Below are 24,413 nucleotides of genomic sequence, written 5' to 3'. Positions count from 1 at the left end.
TGAATTCATTACTTGCCCCACTTCCAATTACAGTTTCACTTGCCTTTTGAATATTCCATTTTACTCTTTCTCTATGCTTCTTATTTTCATGGTGTTTTATTATTCTGAAATTCTCTTTGTTTCCCCATACATAGCATATAGACCTAGATCTCTTTAGTACATGAAGGGTAGTTTTCATGAAAAAAAAATCACACTCAGAGAGCATCATAAAATTACCTCACTTCTATACTAAAAGGAGAGACCATTTGCATTTCAGAAGTGCAGTTGATGAATTTCAGATTCTCAGAATACTTATCTAAATGTCTCCAATTTTTTAGATTAATAAATACCTAATAAACATGTATCTGCAAATTGTATTAAGTGACAATCACACATCAATTTCCACATAATTTGTAATAATCAAATAGCCATAGTGCCCTGACATACACACATTTAGACATTTCAAATACTCATCTGTAAAATACTAGTAGACTTTGAAACCCTACCCAGACACAAGTCAATATATCTGTGGACCACCAGCTGTTCTGAATGATTTCAAGCACAATTTTATATATATCACAAGGCTCGTCCTTTGCCATTTTTTAAAATTTTTAGTCTGTTCTCTCTTCAGAGTTTATCCTGAAAGTGACAATAATGATGTATCCATGGGCAAATAAATAGTCATAGTATGGATGTTTTCTATACTACACAACCTCAATAAGTTCTCTTTCTCTCTTTGTGGCAGAGTGCAAGCACCAAAATGTGGCAACTATAGCAGAGAAACACTCCAGTCTTTTCAGTGACCAACTCCTATTGGACTTACTAACATGGCATAGGCCTGGAAGCTCAACAGCTAAGCATTATTGTTAGTAGCATTTAACTTTGCTAAAGAAGAACCAGAGTTCCAGCCATTACTAGTAAACTCTCTTGCTCTAGAATTTCTATTAGTGTCCTGTCATGATTAGACTTCAGGTTCCTCATAAAAATAGTGTTGATGGCTGAAATAAAATCACCATAGTCTGACTAGAAGCACTGTAGCTACTTATAACAGGTTTTTATCACATTACCAGGAAAATAGTAAGGATTCCAGAAATGTCCAACCTTTTGACATTGTGGTAGGTAGGTCATTGCCATCTACAAAATTAATGCTTGAGAACAGTGCAACTGAGTTTAAGAATAATTACAGACTCCATGGACCATGAGGCTACTCTCATAAGGGAACTCCACATACAGTAAGGATTCCCCATGATCACCTGGCCATCACCACACAATCTGTGGAGACTAAACTTCAGAGCAGAGCTATCTAGAGAAGTCTACAGTAAAAATTTCATGTTGGATTAAGTAAGTTCACAATTTTGTGTTGGGCTGTACTCATAGCTAACCTAGGCTATGCATGCAGCTACTGGTAGCCCATTGGCTACAAGTCAGACATATCTGAATTAGACAATAATACTATACTTGCTACTCTTATAGAGCTTTTTTTTTTTTTCTTTTTCGAGACAGGGTTTCTCTGTGTAGCTTTGCGCCTTTTCCTGGAACTCACTTGGTAGCCCAGGCTGGCCTCGAACTCATAGAGATCCGCCTGGCTCTGCCTCCCGAGTGCTGGGATTAAAGGCGTGCGCCACCACCGCCCAGCTTCTTATAGAGCTTTTAATCTCATATCCTCTTCTAATTTCACATACATGTGTGTACATGCATGCATATGTGCACATGTGCACCCCCCACCACCACGCACACACCACTTCTGGTATCCTATTAAAATAGGATTAATAATAAAGAAAAAAGCAAACAATATTTTCCAGTTCTAGCTATGTGTTCTATATTAGTTGATGATTATAATTATCAAAATAGAAAACAAGATCATACTCTTCTGACAATTCTAAAATCTGTTATGGCACAACCCAGTGTCAGTTAGATGATCAACTCTCCTTTTTCTGTGGTTCTGAGGATCAAAACTAGAGATTCATGTATGCTCCACAAACATACTTACCATTGAGCTATACTTCAATCCTAACAACTCTTCCTTGCTTGATTTTTTAGGGCAACTGTGGGATCTAGGCTTTATTCATCTTATAGGATGGCTGTCTCTGATGTCCTCATAAAGAGAAAAAATAGCATGGAGTGTTATGGTAGACTATGTATACTGAGGCCTCAGATACGGATATACCACAAGCACTAACTTCATATTTCTGATAATAAGTCACATGATAGTAACTTAGTTGTGAAACCAAGATAAAAAGTGGGACAAATGAACATTTCAGAAGCCTATGGCACTATTAGGACAATAATACTGAGAAAATAATGATCCATTAGGGGATTTCTGTTGAAGCTGAGTTAACACAATGCAAATATTAAGCTTCTTTCTCATCTAGATATCATCTGAGCTTGTCTCAGAGGCCAAACTGTTTCAACTTAAGTCCCTTAGCGGCAAGAAATAAATAGATCATTTTCTTCTTTATCTGTGGATTATGGATGCTTTTCAAACATTCTCATATTTTCTTGCTTTTGTTCCTTATTCATTAACTTGCTAATTCACTTTACTCAGTGGAAACTCTGAGGAAACATTTATTTCACATCAGTTTAGTTTACTGAAACAAAAGCTATGTAACAAGGGTGGAAGAAGAATATAACTATACACATTAATGCTGATAATATCAGTATATCCCAAACCATATATTTGAGCAAAATAACCAAGTGGCAAGATTATAGTTTCTGTGTTCAATACCTAGAAGAATTAAATAATATATTAAAGGAAAAGTAAGCAACTTATTGAGTTTTGTGTTATCAAATCCACAAAGCAGCTAATCTCATAAAAACAAAAGATTTCCTTAGATGCTCAAAAGCAAGGTGCCAGTATGGGAGCAGATCTGTTAAGAGCTTCATAGCCAACAGCCAATGGCACATATGGAAACAGAGAACATGAGGAAGAGTTGTTCTTTTGTCATTAGTCCTCTCAGAAGAACAATCATGTGCTTCCTCAGACCAATGGCCCCCAATTTTCTTAAAGCTGTGACCCTTTAATACAGTTCTTCATGTTGTGGTAACCTCCAACCACAAAATTATTTTCATTGTTACTCTATAACCACAGTTTTGCTACTGTTATGAATCTTAATGTTTAATGTTAATTAATTAAACATTAATGTCTTAATGTTTAATCTTAATATCTGTGTTTCCCGATGGTCTTAGGTGACCACTGAGAAAAGGACCATTTAACCACCAAAGGGGTCATGACCCACAGGTTGAGAATTGCTGCCTTAGAACTAATTTCAAAAGGTGTGTCTGCAAAGATCGAATGACCTCCTACTATGTTCCACATTTCAAAGGTTCTACTACTTTCCAGTAATGTCACTGTGAGGAACAATCCTTCAATCACAATGCATTCAAATCTAGCTGTAGGTAAGTTGTGGAGAAAGAAGACAATAAGGAATTCATTTGTCATGGAAAAGATGGAAATTGGACAGACCATGAAAAGAGATTAGAACATTTGAAATCACTAGGCATACTCAATTTTCAAGTTGAAAACCTCATTTTGCTCAAGTATTCATTTTGACTCAGTCTTTAAGCTAGACTGATAGTATTTATATTCTCTTTTCTGTGCATATTTAACAGAAACAAAAGTAAAAGTAAAGCTTTTAGGTAAAGGTAAAGGAAAAGCCATACATTTGTCCCTTAGAATTTTGTTGTTTTACAAGTTCATCTTTAGTTAGGAGGGTCCACAATATACCATTTATAATAGTGTACATATTTTATCTGAATTTTAGAAAGGCAAATATCTCTCTGCTGTCAATTTTCAAATTTAATCAAAGTAAAACAGACCCTAAGCATTCCAACTTCCTATTTCATATACATTCCAGTGATCCACTTAATGTGGGGGTATAATAAATCACCTCATACCTCAGTGTCTGCCAATAGCAATGAGCATTCTGCTAGCTTATGATTCCATCATATCAGTTTTCCAAAACGTTTGTGGCTGGATCTTTCTTGCTCCTGATCTCTTATGTGGCTGAAATGAGAAAAGAGTAGCAGTTTGAAGCCTTCTCTGCATGAGCTCATATAGGGAGCTAATTTGGGTTTCCTCACAGCATGGTGGCTTTAGTGCAGTCAGATTCCTTACCAAGTGACTAACAGCTCCAATGTGAATTTTCCATTGAGCAAGGATGCAATAGAATTGCCTTTTATGCATTCAGCTGGTTAGGAAATGTCCCTTGGGCCATATTCTACTGTTGACAAGTTTGCCACAGGGCCTCCCAGATTCCAGAAGAGAACAACTAGTCTCCATTTTTTGTTGGGAGAATAGCAAAGGGAAAGGAAAGGATTTCTTTGGAAATCATAATATGCCAAACATGTATAGCTGGGATGGTAACAGCTTAGTTTGTCACACCAAATAGACCAAAGGGCGGGGGAGGCGGTGTTATTAGTAATCACATAGTGAAGGGTGAAAGTTCAGAATGTACTGGATGTATCATGACAAATGGTCACCTTGGTAACAGGGCAATTAAGCACAAGAATTGCACTGGGCCTTGTATACCTGAAAATATTATTAAAAAATACATCACCTTTAGAATCTGACTCATAAAAATTCAGGACCTTTATCTCACAAAGACAAAATACACAGACCTCAGAAAATTTTATTTTTAAAAATGAGTAATCAGGATGCAAAAATGCCTTGTAATTGCTGTGCTCTTTTTCTCATTTTATCCTGGCTAGGATACCTTTTCTTCCCACAGAGAGTCAAATATTTTAAGTTTGAAGTTGAGAATATTATCAGTGACACACACACCAGACTTTTCAATGTGTCTGAACACCAGATACTTTAACCTCTATGAAGATATTCAGCTGACTGCTAATAGTTCTACTCTTGCTAAGACTTTACCTTGGTGCTTCTCATAGTGTATTCTGTGGAACACTTTTACAGCTTGCTGGTTTATTGAAAGTATTTTCCACAGTGAGAACAATTTGAAATCTCCCTGAATTTCATTCATTCTCTTAGGATCCCCAGATCCTACTATCTTTTCTGGAGACGTCTCAGATAACAAATAGTTAAAGCTTGGGTATCCCAATTCCTATGTCCAAAGTGTATGATAGCTTCAGCAATAGAGCCTTACATTCACGTTCTCAGCAGAAACCAGAGGCAATGGCAATAGTCTATATTGTTGGGAGAATCTCTTGGACCCCTTCTAACCAACAACTGTAGTTGGTAGCTGTTCCAGCTTTGACCTGGAAGTACTACCTCTCATGAGGTTTCTAGTAACTGCCATGCCTACCTATGACTTGCCCCATGGGGCAGGTCCCAGACAGGAGCCCTTAAGACCCAGGATCTGGATGTGCAGGCTCTCTTGGTTCCTGGTGATCTTGGATGCTGGATGGTAGACTGAGATGGTAGATGTAAGTTACCCCCAAATAAACCTCCTTTTTAACTATGTGGAGTTGCTTTAATAACTCCCCCAATAAACAACTTTATATAATCTCAGCTAACAAATTCAACTCTCACACACATATGTAATATATCATGCAATATATATATATATATATATATATATATATATATATATATATATATATCATGTATTTTTATATATGCTTACTAATATTTCCCTATGGCTTTTTCAAACATTGTTAGTGTTCTATCTCCTTCCTCCTTTTCCTATGTATTTCTATCCTACTCTAAATTATTTTCTATTCTTGCTTAAGAAAATTTGTATATTGATACAAATACAAAACTATATTTGTCATATTGTACATATGTTCCTAATCCTGTTTGAAATATTCTGTATGTTGATATAAATGTAAAATTGTATTTGTCATACTATATGTATATTCTACCCCTGTTTAGGATATTTTGTATATTGATACATATTAAGGATATTATTGTCATATTGCACTATACATTTCTACCTCTGATTAAGACATTTTGTATATTGTCACAAATTCAAGGTCATTGTTCTTATACTGTACATCTGTTTACAGACTGTTTATTCTTATAATGTGAAGCTTTAGTCCTTGAGTTATTTAGGTTGATAAGAAATACAGGTTAATAGTCACCTATGTTTGTCATATTTATAGTCATGTTAGATTTTGTAGATATACAGAAATATATTTTAGATGGATAGGTAATCTTCAAACATTTCATAGACTTAGAGAATATGGCTTTAAATGTTCTAATAACTTAAAATTTTGTTGACATGAGACATGATTGCTCCTGGGAGCACTGATCTACTCCTGAGAGGATGTTGGTCACTGAAGATACTCCATATGGAGTTTTTCTTCTTTTTGGCCAAAAAATGGCCTGTTGGACAAAGGACTGCCCTTGCCTCGACTGCTGACAGTAAGCATGCTGTCTAATCTGGACAAGCAGGACAAAGAATAAGTGACTGCTAAACTTCACCAAGACAGGGTAAGATGGTCTTTCAAAATTCCTGCTTCTGAAAATGGTTGGTCAGATATTCTAGGTCTATAGCCAAAAAATAGATGCCCTGATATTCCAGAGAAACACTGGGTGACTGTCCAGGCTGCCAGCTGTCTCTGTCATTTCTTGCAATTTTTGGAAGTTGCTCATTTGTACTTTCTGTTTACTCAGGTAATATTTTCCTTCTCAGGTATTCAATGGGGTTAAAGACTAGATAGTTACAGTCACAAGCCTCTCATATCTTAGCTAAGAGCATATTCGGTAATATATTCAAATTCTTCTGGATAGGACAGCTTTTGGAGTAATCTCTGCAATTTGTCTTTCACCTATGATCTGGACATTTAGTATGCTTCTTACTTGACATTGTTCTTGTTCCATTTTTGTTTATGTTATTACCCTTTGTTTCTCCTGAACAATATTTGATAATCGTTTTTATTGTTTGTAGTTTGCATTAGGTTTAAAACCTTCTTATTTAGACAAATAGGGGAAATGTAGTGGTATTTGCTCCTAAAGGAGGCAGTGATTCTTGCCTGCAGACATGACCTCTTAAAAGGAAAGTTAGAGGGGTCATGCTCTCTGCTTGGCGTGATCAGAGACAAGATGGCCAGGTGCTTTTGCCAGGTGCATTAGCTCCCCAAAGGAACAGAGGAAGATTTCAGCTGTTTACTTGGTTCTGTAGTTCATGAGTGTACTTCCCAAACTTGTATCTTAATACATTCCCTGATACTTCTTAAGCAGACTCCCGTGGATTTCTTGCATAAAGCTCCTCCTCATTTGTAATGCCCTTTTACTTCCTTGACTTCTGCAATTGCATCAGATTATATACTCAAGTGTAAATATTCACAGCTTTGAATTATAAATAAGAGAATATCCTGCCATTGTCCTTCTGGCTCTGGGTTACCTCACTCAGTATATTTTTCGGTTCCATCCACTTACCTGCCATTTCCATAATTTCATTTTCCTTAAAGCTGAATGAAAGCCTCCTCCATCACCATCTCTCATAGTATTTGAAAGCGCTATGCAAGCTCCTAAGGGCATAAAAATAATTAATAATCCTACTCATCTGATATCCACAACCGGTCAAAATGCAGAGAATAAGTGACCTTGGGTTACCCAAATTACCCAAATTAATATATCTACAAAGCATCCCTATATCAAAGACTCAAGGAAAATCATGGGGGGTGGTTAATGAACCAATGGACTAGGGTGCTTTTGTTAATAGTGTCTTCTAGATATGACAGAAAAAGTGCACCCATAAAATCTTAACAAGAAGAGGAGTTAAACAGGGCTGGCACAATGACAACATTAGTTGGTTGACATGTCAATATAGATGGGGGCATTTCACAAGATCCTACTTTTAAATGACAAATTATAGGAAATCCATAGCTACTTAGAGAGGGAGAATCAGTTTTCTCCAGGGATAAGTCCTTAGGTGTGTTGTCTAATCCTAAGTGACCAGGTCAAAACATATGTACATAAGATCAGCATTAAATAGGCTCAGTATATTTCATACACATGCACAGAATGTAATGGTTGTGTATTTGTGTTTGCGTGTGTGTGTGTGTGTGTGTGTGTGTGTGTGTGTATGTGTGTGTGTTAATTAAAGAAAAAGAGATGATGAATGTGATAGAAAGTTGGGTGGGACACAGAAGGAGCTTGAATTAGGAAGGAGAGGGGTGGGAATATTGTAGATACAGTATCAGTGTATGAAAATCTCAAAATAAAATGTTTAAAATTTAAAAATATTTTTAAAATATTTGTTTCTGGAGTAGTTATGCATTTCTAGCATTCATTTGCCTGGGATCAGTTTTTTGTTCCTTGAACAGTACCAATTAACACTTGTAGGATTACTGTTCTGTGAAATGCACTTTAGGGAACACTGCTTTAACCTAAGCCAGGATGTAAGTGTTTTCAACAGTTATCAAGAAACTTGGAATGTGCAAATGCAATTTTATCAGCTATTTAAAACACAGAATTGAGACAGGGGTATTTGAACTGTTTAACAGTCTGATGGAAAGTTTCATAAAAGATTGTTGCTTCCAAGTAAAAGGATTTAAATTAGTAAATTTGCCCTGGGCTAATTTTTAATGAATATGTTTATCAGATAAAATTTATTATTCTTAAAAAAGCACTCAGCAACAAGAAGTAATGAGGACACGGTTTAATTTTGTGTTGTTTGATTTGGTTCTAACAACCATTGGATGCTGTTTGAAATATTATGGATGTCCTTTTCTAAGTGGACAGAGACTGTGAGAATTAGTTAGGTTCTGCATCTGACCCGAAAGAATACCAGACATGGTGCATTGCTTGTTCTGAGAGGTGTTAAGGACGCCAAGTTTTTTGCTCCAAGAAACTGGGCAAGAATGACTCAACAATTCAAAGAGCACCTGAAAACAAATGCGCCTATCTTTACCTAAGGCAAGGAAAAAAAAAAAGAAAAGAAAGAAACAAAAACAAACAAAAAAACCGAAGCCAATTTTTTATTTTATAATTTAATTTAATTTTACATATTAGCCACGGATTCCCCTGTCCTCCCCCCCCCTCCCCTCAGCCCATCCCCCATTCCCACCTCCTCCAAGGCAAGGACTCCCCTGGGGATTCAGCTCAGCTTGGTAGATTCAGTGGAGGCAGTTCCAGTCCCCTCCTCCCTACACCAAGGCTGAGCAAAGTGTCCCTGCATAGGCCCCAGGTTCCAAACAGCCAGCTCATGCACTAAGGACAGGTCCTGGTCCCAGGTGGAGCTCTGGGCGTCCAATCAGCGAGAAAGAGGAGGGATTGTATGAGCAAAAATTGTTGAGACCATGGTTGGAAAAAGCACAGGGACAAATAGCCAAACGAATGGAAACACATGAACTATGAACCAAAGGCTGGGGGGCCCCCAACTGAATCAGGCCCTCTGGATAAGTGAGACAGTTGATTAGCTCGAAGCCCATTTTTGGTGGGATGATGGGGGATAATGGAAGGATCAAGCATGTGAAGTTTGAGATTCCTGGTATCATTTGAGTGTAAACACGAAGAAGCTAGATGGGTATATTGTTATTTATTAGGTGGCACTGTGCTATTCATTAAGCGGTGCTGTTTACCATGTGAGAAAAGCCACGAGGCACAACAAAACTCACTATAAGAGTTTATTAGGGGAAACAGAAGGGGGTGTTTAGGCCTATTGAAAGATTGTGCAGGAAGTGGGGGGTATGTGTGGGACCCGCTTTTATGGATTCCCCTCACATGGGCTTACATATAGTTACACCACACATGCGCATAGATTATGAGTAAGCATTTTGCTAGCGCATGTGCAGTCATAGGGGAGTGGCTAGGAATTCTAACATATGTGAGGTTGAGATTTAGAAGAGAAGTTGAGGTTGGAGACTCTCCATTGGGGCAGGAAATCTGCTTCTGACATTTATAGGCTGTGTGGTCTGTGGCAAGATGCTAAGCTACCCCACTCTTCGGTTTCCTAATCTGAGTTGTTGTGAGAATTAAATAAATGAATTGCTTTAACATCCTTAGGCCCATGGCTGGCATACTGTGAGAAAACAACAAGCATAGATACTTTGTTAATTTTAGAATGCACACAGACAGCATCTCATCTGTTTGAGAGTATTTTAAATATAGTGCTTAATTTCTTTTAAAATTGTGTGTTTATTTTATGTTATGTCATTTGCCTGCATGTATGTCTTTATACCACGTGCATGCTTGTTGGCACAATTCAGAAGAGGGCATTGGATCCCCTGGAACTGGAGTTAAAATGGTTTTGAACTATCATGTGGGTGCTGAGAATTGAACCCAGGTCCTCTGTAAGTGCACTTATCCTGGAAGCATCTCTCCAAACCTCAATTTCTTGATCTTACAAATGTTACTCAATTTTCTCAGCTTGAGACTTCCACATGACCTTTGAATTTTTTTTTGCTTTATTTTGTTTACAAGTTGAATCAATTATTTCATCAATATGCCACATTAATTCATTCCTCTCCTCTCCTTGTTATTTCCATCATTTGACTAAAGTGGGCCCCCCCAAGGGTATAACAATGCATACCCTGCCACAGACAAAGCTCAAGAGCTCTTCTCATGTGAACTGAAATAGGAATAACACCAGTGGGGCTATGCAATCCTGGAATAAAGGGTTGTATTATAAGCTTTATTTGTAAATCATTTCCAAAAAGAGGAAGAAAAGCAAAAATGGCCAGCAACATGAGAGGTGCATTCAGCCATGTGTGTCCTTTCAACGTAGCATCACAATAATACTTAAGTAAGTTTTTAGAAATTTTTAAGTCTCACAACTCATCAGAATGAGCATCAAAACACACATAATGGTTGTCATGGGAAATAAATCATAATGATGCACAGTAACTTAGCACAGTGCCTGCAAAGCAGTTTATGATATATCCTTCTGGTCGAGTTTGTATGTAGTCTTTCTTTCTTTTCCAAATAGTTACTTTTTCCCCTTGAGCTAGACTAGCAAAATTCTCTGGGTCCTATGATCCCAATTTTCATTCCCTACTCTAAAACCGGTCACACCCTACCTATTACTTGGAATTCATTCTTATTTCCTTTCCTGTCCTCAGAATTGAATCTTAAAATTGAATCTCATCTCTTTCAAGAAACAGCCCCTCACTCTCTTGACAGCTAATAGTGACCTCTTCTTTGAAATTCCAAAGTCTTGTTCATGTTACCTATTTCATGCATATTTGCTACCTTATTAGGGAAGCAGTAAGCTATATAGAAAAAACAAATGGTAGTGTTAAGCATCAGATAAGACTGTAAATATAGCCTCTACTAATTTGGCCTCAGGCTTGATTGCTTTGCTTTAGTCAAGACATTTTGTTTATTCTTCTATAAAATGATGATAAGAATAAATCCAGTGTCTGAGAATGTCATGGGAACCAGCTAGGACAAGCTATTCACCTTGATTGTGGTGAGTGATGAATAAAATAAATTATTTCTTTTTATTTCATGTGTCTTATTCCTAACTACACTGTAAGAATTTGAAGAGCAGAGATTTAGTGTGGGAAGCACAATGGCTTTCAAACTTTTTTGCAATAGTTATTATGGTAATCCATAAAAATCACTTGTATTATGCCTTAGTTGATTTGTTATTATAAAATATAGAAAAATTTTACATATCTGTAACTCTAAATATATGTATGTATATAAATACACATTCACAAACATAAGAGAACATCCATATTTTAGAAAGTTTCATAAAATACTCTCATTATGTGAGATGTAATCTGTTGTATTTATTGTCTTTTATTCTATTCTCTTTTAATATACAATTTCTAACCAAAAAATTGCTTTCTAGGCCCTCCAATGGGCTTGAGTATGCATTTTAAACAGTGAAGCATATTGAAAGACCACATCACAGGCACACGTATTTGTTGAATATGTATCTGTGACATTGACATTTTCTTCACATCTCCTCTTCCAGTGTCCTTAAAAGTCTTCCTGCCAAAAAGAATCAGACAAATGAGATATATGCTTCTCACTTGGTAACTTGGACTCTGGGTCATGCTGTATTTGAGATATGTCCTTTTCTATAAAGCACACAGCATAAGTATGCTATGGGTTCTGACATCCTACTTACAGTTTCAGCGGGTGTCATTACACATTGCCCTTTTGCTGGCATATGCCACTGTGCTAATGCATGCAGTTACATAAACCTTTTTGGGTTCTAGGGCAGTACTGGACACTGTCTTTGGTACATGCATTTGGCTTTTATTTTCTCAGATCTGTCACAAACTTCCTGCTTCTCACCCAGTCTCTATTAGAGGTTTTGACTGACACAGAACAACCCTACTCTTCATTTTTACTGCTACTCAAATTGAGAATCAATGTTCTTGAAACAATGGAGGAAACACCAGAGGAAAAAATGCTCTAATATGGGGTCTGTACAGTTTTCACATATCATTTTGGCCTATTTATGATCACTTCCCAATTGTGATAATTACATTCCTAGGAAACTCTGAGTTTGCCTCTAGAGTTCATCTAAAACCCTAAAACCAACCAATACCTCCAAATGGAAGCACTTCCTAAACTTTCTGCCTCAGGCTTTTCAAGTACAAAGTGAAAAGAAAGTGTTTCAGGCACGCCCACTAATCTTTCCCACACATTTTCCAGAGTTCTGCTCTTACAAAATTACAGCCCCTGGCAGATATGATCCTGGTACTGTACTGAAAAATGATTGGTCTAACTGAAATTAACTGATTCTTGCTGTGCACAGAAATATGTAGAAAATGATTGCCCACCTCAACTATACTCAGTGAGGTATATCAACAACCCAAAAGAAATATGAGCCACAAACTACCAATAAAATTTGGGTGTACATGCTGGCTAGTTTTATGTCAATTTGACACAACATGAAGTCAGCAAAGAGGAGGGAGACTCAGTTAAGAGTATGCCTCCATAAGATGGGGCTATAGGTCATTTTCTTAATTGGTGATTGATGGTGGAGGACCCAGCCCATTGTGGTTAAGGCCACTCTGGGCTGGTGGTCATGGGTGCTATAAGAAAGCCAGCTGAGCAAGCCATGAGAAGCAAACCTGTAAGAAGTACCCCTCCATGGACTCTATTCATGTTCTGCATCCAAGTTCCAGCCCTCCTGCTTGCGTTCCTGCTCTGACTACTTTTGATAATGAACAGTGTCATATAAGTATAAGGCAAATAAGCCTTTACCTCCCCAAGATGCTTTGGCTATGATATTTATCACAGCAGTAGAAACCCAAGATAGTGTATATTAGAAATAGGTTCACTACCACAGTTTCACAAAATGTAGACTCTTAGAACCAGATATGTACATGCATGCCAAGCTTGCATAAAAGAAGCACATTGTATCACTCACATGTTTGTTAGTATTCATCACAGATGAGGAAAATAAGATTCAAAAGAAAAATGCCTCTTCTTTTGTAATATCTCAAAGACCTAGAAAATTTTAATCAAACCCAGGTAGACATGTTGGAAATGGAGTAATTGTGTTTTACATATGTAATTGTGCCTTGATCAATAATTGTTTTCATTTTATGGATTTTTTTTCTATTTAGCATACAGTAGGTACTCTGTCGATATTTGCTGCCTTTAAAGGGTAAATTATGAATCATTTGAAGCCTTTCAGAAAAGAATTCAATACTTGCATCACCTTATCAGATTAATGGACATTCATTTATGTGTTAATTCTTTGTTTATATGGTGACACAAAAATGGAGAAACCAATGGTTTTGTTTTCCTAAAAGAATCTATTTAGTAAGGATGGCAAATATAAATGGTCAATTACAGTGAGGGATAATAACTGTTCTTATGGGGACAAGAGAGGTCTGTGGCAACACCTAGGAAGAATAATGACAAAAATGAAGGAGTAATTCATTAGAGGAAGGGCACTTGCGCTATTTCAATAGATGGCACTTTTTGTCTCTTTCTGTATTATCCACAGGTGTAGTGTTTAACAATGTCCTGTATTTTGTCACAGATACCTATGTTCATTCAGCTCTCCCCTTACATTTTACAGTCTCTGAACCTCTGCTGTCTGATATGTAGACAAAATAGTATGGGCCTCAGAGTTTGGGAATGATATTTGTCTGGTGATGTTTTTCCATACCTGACCCACATCTCGTTACTACTTCCATGAAGGTTGGTCTAACTTCTTGTCTTGGTCTTTGCTGAATAGCTTTGTCTTGTCTGGCTACTAGGACTTACATTGCCTCCAGAAGTGATTAAAAAATTAACAATTCACAAGAGCTGCAGTCAATGACTGTTGTAATTGGGGTACAACTATCCCAGCTTTCTTGACCTTTTAAAAAAATAATGTTAAATGCAATATATTTTGGTTATCTTATTTTCCCTTCCCAACTCCTCCAAGATCACCCCCTCCCTGCCTACCACCAAACTTTGTACTCTTTTTCTCTAAAAAAAAGAAACAACACACATACAACCTAAACAAAGAAACAAACAAAAGCACTCAAAAAAAGAAAAAAAAACAACCACCTAAACAAACCCTGGAGTCCACTTCTTATTGGCCAACAATTTCTGATCATTCCCCTGGGTGTGATTGTCACCCCATTGTAAAGAAAACTCTGACTTCCCTTCTCTCAATAGTTATCAATTGCAAACATATTTTTTAGAAGCGGGGCTTTGTCTATGCTTCTTCATTTCCATTCTGGAGTTTTGTCTGGTTTGAACTTGTGCATGTCTTGTGTATGCTGTCATAGCCTCTGTTAGTTCATATGTGAACTAGATTGTTTGTCTGGAAAATGTGCTTTATTTGGAATTATTCACCACCTCTAGCTTTTACAATCCTTCCACCTCCTTTTCCACATAGATCCACTGAGCCTTGAAGAGAATGTGCTAAGTCTAAAGGATATGTTTTATATAGTTTTCAGGGTTTCTTTGAAGTATTGTGGTAGCAGGTTTTATAATGGACTTTTGAACCTGTTGGTATCCCTTCTATGGACCAGGTCTTTACCCCTAGCAATGTTGGTTATACTTTCCAAATAAGTCAGCTGCTCTGGAATCCTTAATTCAGTTTTGCATTTGGGATAACACAAAAACTGATCCTAGTACTTGGCATAGGAAAACATACAAAGTGGATAGTGAATACTGTATGCTAGTATTGTTTCCTTCTGATTAGGTATTTCCTGCAGCCCTATAGCTGCATCTAGACTAAAAAAACTGATAAGAAGTCAGGCTCATAGCAGTAGATACACCCTTTCAGATTTATGTCCTTTACCAAATTGTTGGGGGTCCATTGTGAATAATGCGGACTTATAGTTCTGCATTTTGCCTTTTCCCATTTTTCACTTTGAAGACTCTTCTGTAGATTACCTACTCAGACACAGAATCTCATTACCAATTTTTAGCTTCTTAGCTATAATATTCAAGAAAACAGATGCCAAATGGATTAGGTCATTCATTTTTGTTACAGTGTCTATGGCAGCATATAATAAATTGAATCAAAGCATCCTAGAACTATGAAGATCCTGCAGATCATGTACTCCTGCCCTGTCATTTATAAATGGAAAAACTGTCATTCAAAAAGGTAAATGACTTTCCTATGTTATGTCCAGGACAAAGATCCTGTGACCTTTTGCAGTTCCAACAGATAATAAAGGCAAATGTGCCAGGATGCTGTTCTTTGTTATTTTCTGTATGCAAAAATCTTCCCTTTGTTCCTATGCCATTTAAGATGATCAATTTGTGGGTGTTTGCCTTTCCTATGACAGATTTGCTTTCACAAAAAGAACCTAAAATATTAGAGTGAAAAGAACAATAGCTGCCTCTACTCTGAAACCTGTACAAGGATGTTTATTTTATTAAGACACAAACTCTTATCAAAGGAAGCATTTAATTAGGGCTTGCTTACTGTTTTCGGGGATTAGTCCATGGTCATTATAGTGGGGAGCACAGTGACAGGTAGGCAGGCATGGTAGTGGAGCAGTAGCTGAGAACTTACATCCTGATCTTCAGGGAGGAGGCAAAGAAAGTTAATGGAATAGTTTGGGCTTTTGAAGCCTCAAAGTCCACCCCCAATGACACATCTTTTCCAACAAAGCCATACCTCCAAATTTTTCTTAAATAGTCCCCCAACTGGGAACCAAACATTCAAATATATGAGTTTTCAGGGGCTTTCTTCTTCATATCACCACACCCCTGAAAGAAAGCTCAACAAAGAATGTAGGCACTCTTGGGTAATGGGAAGATATAGAATTGGGCAGAAATTGTCCCTGTGAAAAGACACAAAAGACCTGGTTTCCCAAATGCTCAATTGGGATTTTTACACTTCAGATCTCACATGTAGCAATTGGGGCTATCCAGTTTTCTTCTCTCCACTTTACAAGCATGTTGCATGGATGAGATCTCTTAAAATACACGAGTACAAATTATATGTATAGTATACAGATGACCTGACACAGAGGAAATAAGTGTTCCAGTTTTTGACAAACAGCTTTTAAAGAGTCATTTCATGGTATACTTTGAAATATTTTTTGTTAAGGCCTCATAGTTCTGTCAAACAAAACAGAAACTCAAAACTGGACAAAATGCTGGAGAAGAATGTCATCTGAGACTGTCATTTGGGATAATTGTCTAAGTAGAGACTTTCCCACCTTTTAAACAGTTTGGGAAAATGATAATAAAATAAACAATTGGTTGCTGCTCTCAGTAAACATTCCCCCTTTTAATGTATTTCAGATTTCTCACTCAAAGTCCATACAAGGAGAAATATTCAAACCCTAATGTTTCATAGTTAGAAGTTTTGCTAAATTCTGTCATTTATTATATGAGATACTGAGCAGTTGGATGGCCTTTGTAAACTAGTACCTATAGTCTGTGTTGTGTTTCCTTACAACCAAGTATAGTTCAAGAAAGATGTGGAGAAGTGACATAAGGAAGGACAGACAGGCAGTGGAAGGTGCACTATCAAGGCAGCTGCATTTGCAGGAGTCTGGAGCTTAATTCTACTGTGGAAACTGTGAGCCAGTTTAGAGTACATGTTATCCTACTAAGGACAAGGAAGTTAGAAACTTTATATCCTTTCATTTGAGGGCTGCTCCCAAGAGCCAACAACAGTCCAGAATTCAACCTTTTTATATTGGGATTGGAGTAAGGTCTAGCCATGAGAGGGAGTTCTCAACCATTTTAAGTAGGTGCATGTGCTAGCAGATAGATGTTGTGCCCTGGCATAGTAAGAATGAGAAAATAAGGGTAATGACATGAGAGATAATATCTGCTACATCATATGAAGTGACTGAACTAGAACTTAAGTTTAGGTATTTAGACCTCTAGTTGCAAAATCATTGTAGTACACTGTCCTCCATTATATTAAACTATGTTACATTTTATATTAAAGATAATATATGTTGAAAATATGCAGTGATGATAATGCATTGCTATTACATTGGTGTTTTAAATCAATTAAAAAATAACGTCAGGTCAGTCATATTTTGCAGAATCTACAGTGAAATTGCAATAAATAGGTATATGGTTATGTTTTTTATTAAAGAGAGCAAACATATTTTTATTTTTAAAGAATGCTTCACCTATATAAGAACAGGCATCTAGAAATTCAATAAAGATTCAACTGGACTTCAAGGACAGTCACAAAAATCTTCCTGCCAATGTCAATGTACTTACTGTTAGAGTTGGCAAGCTCACAGCCTGAATCAGCATTGCCAACTTCACTATTGTTTATAAAGGGGATATGCCATGTATGTTCTGTAAAAAAAAAATAGTCACCATTCTGGCTCAAGTGCATCATCACCTATGGTTCCTTCCCAGAGCAAGAAGAGTATGTGATGAACATGTCATCTTTGTAGAAGTTCTGTCACCAGTCAGTGACTACTGCCAAATTTCCTGGCATTTTTATCTTGTGAAGACTCCAGACAGCCACATAAAAATAATTTGTAAGAGAAATTATTCCTTCTCCTTTTCTTCCAGGGGACCCCAGCAGATGCTTCCTCTCTCCTCATGTAATATACAACACTGTAGGTTAGTTGGTGTAAAAGTATAATATATTCCTTAAAGTGTTGAGTAATAATGATAAAAAACCCTCCAGTAGACAGTACAAAAGGATAGTTCTACCTTGTTTAAAATATACAATTAATCTAATCTTGCCAACTCTTAAAAAGAGCATTACTCCTCTGAACATCATTTTCTTAATGCTCCCTGGAAATTTAATTAGCACTTGCTTTTAAAAAAGCGTAACCTCTCTGTCTGTTAGGTATCCAGTTTTCCTAATTTGCACCTTTAAGTTTGAACTGTTGAGTCTATGTCAAATGATATCCTGGAGTCTCTCTGAAAGATGGAAAAAAAGAATTCTATAGAGGAAGCCCTGACACACACATGCAAGTGAATTTCACTTCAGCTTTGAAAACATTTGTATTTTTGGGTGAATAATCTATGAAAGAAGAGAGCAAGCATCACACTTAAATTATGCCACCTTTGGTAACGTTTTCTTCTTAAGAAGATGTATTGGAATTGTCTAAAAGTAAAGTACCTTTTTAGTCCTGTGGCTGTTTTCTGTGGACAAAGTGTGGGTATGAAGTAGCACAATTACATGGATAATTCAGACAATAGGGGTACTTTAGGACAACAGCATGATTTTGGCATAATTAGCTATAATTTTGAGGTACAATTTGGGTGAATAACTGAGTTTATTTTCAGTATTCTATTAACTGTAATGTACCTATTGGTTTCCTTCCCATTTCAAACACATTACATTCAGTCATATTAATATACTTATGCATTACAAACCTATTCATCCTACCCTTCCATATATTTTATCAAAATCATTTACCCCCCCCATTCATCTGCCATCCCTTTGTGACTGTCACTGTCTACTCTTTATATATAACAAGGTTGTAAACTTGAACCTCTCCAGATAGTAGTATATTAATTTTCTTTTGCAATCATATTTTCTCATGAAATCATTCACTAAAAATAGATTGAAAAGAATTGAAGGTAGCTAATATAAACAACTGACTCAGACAAATAAGGTAGGACAATATTCCCAAAGATCTTAATATTGTTAAAGCTTTTTACCTAAAATAAATGAAGACCCACTGAAGAGTTTTGAGAAGGAGAGTGTTCTAGGAGAAGTTTTGAGAAGGAGAGTTCTGTTTTTCTAAAAAGGTCTGAAGGCATTTTAAAACACAGAGTGAACTGAAGGTAAGTTGGGGAGCAGTGAGAAGGGAGTTTAAGTGGGGACGGGTATGATTCGGTTGCACTCACAGCTTTATTGTACAGTTAGCTAATGAAAGACAGAAACTTGAGATTTTGAAGATGAGTAAGCAGGCAAGGTTATTACGCTCTTGAAGCAGTTGCAGTAAGACCCAAGGGAAAATGGAACATTTACAGCAGTGTCCTAATGAGCTGCTGGAGCCACTGATTTAAGTACTTTAACTGAATCTTTAGGCATTAGCTTTTGTAATTTCAACATCACCTTCCTTAACCATTTCTCATCCATTTCTTCCAAAAGTGATGGAGCACTATTTCCTACACTAAACTTACGGCATCTGGTATAAAAACAAATAAAAAATCTTTTGTTTCCCTAACAATATCCTGAAATTTACTCTGAGATTAAATAAAAAAAAAAGAGAGAGAGAGAGCATGGTTATCAGAAACACTATGTAACTCCAGCGAACACTGAAATGCAGAGGATCAGTTTAATGTTAATAGTGGTGGCTATAGCAGTGAGGGCTCATTGGGAAAGGAATGAACTGGGCTAGCTCACTGCAAAGACAGAAGAGTGAGGAAGAAAACAGTTTTTTTTTTTCAATGTCTGAAACAGTAGCAAATAGTAGTTCACTGGACTAGGCAAAGAAAAGTAATGAAGTATATTTGAAGGAGGGCTTTGACTTATTTTGTTAGACTACACAACACACCATGATTTATAAAACTGCTCATGCCTAATACATAGTAGATCTAGTCTGGGAAAAGACCTAGAGTTAAGCACTTTGGAGTGAATCTGCATGGTTTCTGAAGCTGAGTTTACATGTGAGTCTGCCATTGGCACTGAGGAAAACAAAAGGAAGCATTCTCAAGAGATCCCTGAGAAGAATATCCACAGATGAACTACACAATTCTAGCCCATAGAGGAAATACAGAACTATCAACAATGGAGGTTATTATCCAGAGACCCTGCAGCACAAGAGGGAATCAGAACTCTTGACTATGTGAGGCCAACACATCTACTAACAAAAGATGCATGAAGGAAAGGTTTAGAAGGAATCCAGATTTCGAGGCTAAAAGATGATTATTCATTCCATTAACTAAAGAGTTAGATTTGCTGCAAATGGTCAGGGGCCGGTAACTAATGAGGCTCTAAGGAGCATGGAGAAAGGTTTGGGAAGGCAAGCACATAATGTAAAGGCTGTAGCATTTATAATGAAAGATGCTGTCCCTTCTCCATGTAAAGTTTTTTTTTCTTCCTGAATGTAACTATGTTCAACTGGCACACCATCTTTTAATATTCACCTTAATACTTCTAAATAACACAGTGCTTACTTCTCTGACCATCAAACCCTTCTCTAACCCTTGCTCACTTCTCCATGATGGTGGTTTCCTTGGTGTTCCTCAAACACGTGGAGCATGTTTGTCACCAAATATACCAAAAGGATTGCTCTGTTATGCACATCTGGATGGCTTTTCATTGTCCATTCCTTGTGCTTAGAATGTTATTCCTGAAACTATCTATATGTAACACTCACTTTGGGGACTTCCTACACAAGTCACTGTCTCAATGAAGACTTCCTTATCTAGCTAAAATACTCAGTGGTACTCATAGTCATATCAGTACTTGGTATCTTCATTTCCTTCTCTTATTTTAGTTAACAAAGTCTGCAATTTCTTTCTTTCTCTTGACTAATCTCTTTTTACTACCCATGTAGAAGCTACATCAGGGTAGAAAATTTTGTCTGTGCCATTCACAAGTGGCCTCTGTGTGTGTAATAATGTCATGCACATCACACATACTTCGAAAATAATTGTTAATTAAATAATTATGTTATTGTATAACAGCTAAATTTAAAACTCACCAAGTAATACTTTTATTATGGTGTAAGAAACCTTAATTCTCGAAGGGCATGTGACATTGGCACTCACCTTTAATCCCAACACTCAGGAGGCAGAGGCAGGCAGATCTCTGTGAGTTTGAGGCCAGCCTGGTCTACAGAGTGAGTTCCAGGACAGCCAGGGCTGTTACATAGAGAAACCTTGTTTCAAAAAACCAATGAACCAAACAAACAACCAACAAACCTACCAACTAAACAGACAAAAACAAAATGCCTTAACTTTCTTATAGCTCAATGCTTTTTCCCATTCTGCCTCTATCAATTCAGTTAAAAAAATACAGCTTCTATTAGCATGACTATGGAAATGGTGTCGTTAGCTAAGTCCTCTTGAATAGAAGGTAGAAGAAACAAAGGCAAATGCATTTACCACTACTATAGTAGGATGATATTCTGCAAAGTTCTTTTTCAAAAAACTCTGTCCTCAACCATCCATTTCTGAGATCTGAACTCTTGGCGCAGAGTAGTTACTTCTTGGCATTGTACACTCACTGCCTTTCCTCCTGATCTTCTTTGAGAAAATCAGGATATGGGATAGATGACTCGAGTCCATTCATTTCTCAGGGTTAATAATTTCTCCAGCACACACACAAAGAAGAGGTGCTATAGTTAGAACATACTTGGTAAATTTCAGAAAATAGGCATAGACGCGAGGAAAGGAAAAATTAGAAAATAAGTGTTTTTTGCTTTGATGTTGGTGATGTAGCAACTCAGGAGTGAATTCAGATCGTGACTTTCTCATGCTGGGAAAATGATAATGTCCTAGATATGGACTAAGAATCCCTTGTCTAGATTGGGGAAACTGAGGTCCAACAGTATACAGTTTATGAATACTATGTTTAGTGCTAGAATCCCAATTTGCATTTCCTAGTATGCTTTGGGTATTTGATGATGTCTGTTGTTCCCATTCTCTCTCTCCCTCCCCACCTCCATATCTGTCTCTTGTACACACACACACACACACACACACACACACACACACACACACAGAGAGAGAGAGAGAGAGAGAGAGAGAGAGAGAGAGAGAGAGAGAGAGAGAGAGCTGTGTGCAAGAACTTCAGAGGTCAATCAGAGGTCAATGTCTTCCTCTATTTATTTCTATCTTAATTTTTTTTTCATTGGGATGTGGGGATGCTGGGTGGCTTGGGAGAGAGGAGCTGGGGTGGAAGGATGGAGGAGGGGAGATCTGTGGGTGGTATGTGGAGTGAGTATAAAATTTCTTAATAAAGAAAAATGAAAAAAAAAGAAGTTTTCTACTCACTCTACATACCACCCACAGATCCCACCTCCTCCCTCCTCCTTCCTCCCACCCCCAACCCCTCTCTCCCAAGCCACCCCACATCCCCACATTTCCCAAATCATCTTAAGTTTTTGAGACAAGGTCTCATTGAACTTGGAGATCACTTATTTCTTAGCCAGGCTAGCCGGCAATCCCTAGGATCCTCTTTTCTCTGAGTTCCAGTGCTGAGATTGCAGCTGTGCCTTCAGGCCTGTTTTTTTTTCCTTTTTTGTTAGTTTGTTTAACATGGGTGCTGGTGGAGAGCCAAAGTCAGGATCTCATGCTTGTGCATCGGGCTTTTTACCTGTGGAGCCATTTCTCCAGCTTCATAATGTGTAAATTCTTTATTAAATGCTATTAATTATTTTGGGACAAATCTCAGTCAACTTCACTCTTCTTAAGGGCTTACTGTTCGTTCCAGTTTTCTTTTTATAGAATTAGATATGAACTATCAAGTTTTAAATGTTGCTCTTATCAAAATCTAACCACACAGCCCTGTCTAATACTTGGAAAGTGATATATGACACTATCATCTTGCCAACAAATGATGGTCTTTTCAGCATCCAAGTTCTCAGCTTGCATCATCTGACAGTGATTTCTGTCCATCCTTCTTGGTTTTCAACCCTGTAATCACTCTCAAGCCATTTATCTAATGCCATGTGAATGTTTACATGACTGTCATCACACATTAATCTTCTGGGTAGAATAGCAATAAGCTTTTAATAGAAATAATGAAATTTTTTAGTTTGCCTTTATCTTCCTCCTTGAACTGTGCTTATAAAAAATAACATACTCATGAAGTTAGGATTTTTATAAGCCAGAAATGATTTATTGATCATTATGCATATTCCTAATGCTAATTTGCCTATTTTTCCACATAACTTCATTCAATATGGAGCTTCTGAACTTAAAACTTCATTTTCTTGAGACAGGATTTCACTATGCAAACCCAGCCTGGTCTCAAGGCCTGTTTAGCTAGTTAATCTGGGCTACCCAAAACTTGTGATCCTTCTCCCTCAGTTTAGCAGGTGCTCAAGTTACAGGTAAGTGCCTCCATGCCCGGTTAATCTCTAAAGTTTAATTTACTTTTGGTCATTCTCCAATATTTTGAATTCTGGTCTTTTTATTATACTATTTTGTTCTCCCATATGCTGTTTTGTACTTTATCATGTTTCTAGTTTCATAGCCTAGTTACCAAATCTTAATTTCCATCAGGCAGAATAGGAACTCAGGTGGCAATTGGAAAGGCTACACAGGAAGTAACTAAGGTTACATTACTAAATAGATCAACTACAGTACAGTCAGGAAGAGTCTAGTTACAAAATTAGAGGAGCCTGAGGAAGGAATTGAGGTTAGTTTAGGAAGGCTGTACGACAACCTGTGGTGTTACAGAAGTGAAGCATGCCTGTTATATAAACCCTAATCACAAAGTGAAAAGCTTTGAGTCAATAGAGAACTCTATATTCCTGCTAGAATACCTTGTAGAAGCCAAAGCAAGGCCTTATACATGAAATGACCAAGCACACTACCATGAAAGAACAGTCCACAGTTGTAATGAGCATAGTAAAAAAAAAAGTGCCTTTAGACATGTAAAATTAGGTTGGTCAAGATCATCACTATATCCAAGGCTGCACCTGATACCCAGAACCCACTGGCATCACCTCTCTCAAAATAACCAGACACAGTTCTAGAACCCTGTGACACCTACTGGAGAGTCTGTATGCAGAGACCAAGAGAAATTCTTTACTCTGCACATCTGGAGAGGTGCCACCTTGATCTGCCCTTGTGACTAGAGAGTCTCCCCCAGGAGCCTGGACCTGACCTTCAGCTAAAATACATTGCACAGTTGCGCAGCCTTGGGAAGATAGGCTTAGCACAACAGTTAGGAATTCAGAGTGTGAACTTTGTGTGGTGACTCCCAGCATAATAAAATATAATTTCTGTTCTACTAAATATGTGTATCTACCTTTTTGCTCATGACAACTGTCAGAAGTGTAGAACTTTGATCCTCAGAGTAGGACACAATGTCAAAAAGCACAAAGATTCCAAATTTATGTTATGGGATTTTTCATTTGTCCCTAACTTCAGATCATTATGCTTCTAGACTCTAAGTGGCCAGGTCTGGCTGAGCCCAGGGGTTGGGGTTACTAGACTCCACCTGTGAGGTCTGGAAGTCTGCCTAAGAGGGAACTGGACTTGC

General features: G+C 37.3%; 1 long non-coding RNA gene across 1 annotated transcript in view; it reads right to left on the bottom strand.

Annotated features, from left to right (window-relative positions):
• Positions 1 to 7,417, bottom strand: part of LOC121825770 (uncharacterized) — a 104,184-nt gene extending 96,767 nt beyond the window's left edge. The window contains exons 1-2 of the long non-coding RNA XR_013048045.1: positions 7,322 to 7,417; positions 3,874 to 3,982 (exon numbers count right to left, since the gene is read on the bottom strand). This is a non-coding gene — a long non-coding RNA (uncharacterized LOC121825770). The remainder of the gene's footprint in view (positions 1 to 3,873; positions 3,983 to 7,321) is intronic.
• Between the last annotated feature and the right edge of the window lie 16,996 nt (positions 7,418 to 24,413).

The sequence above is a fragment of the Peromyscus maniculatus genome, chromosome X, assembly GCF_049852395.1.
Source record: "Peromyscus maniculatus bairdii isolate BWxNUB_F1_BW_parent chromosome X, HU_Pman_BW_mat_3.1, whole genome shotgun sequence".
NCBI lineage: Eukaryota > Metazoa > Chordata > Mammalia > Rodentia > Cricetidae > Peromyscus > Peromyscus maniculatus.
The sequence above is the reverse complement of the archived record's forward strand: the minus strand, read 5'-3'. Positions and strand labels throughout refer to the sequence as shown.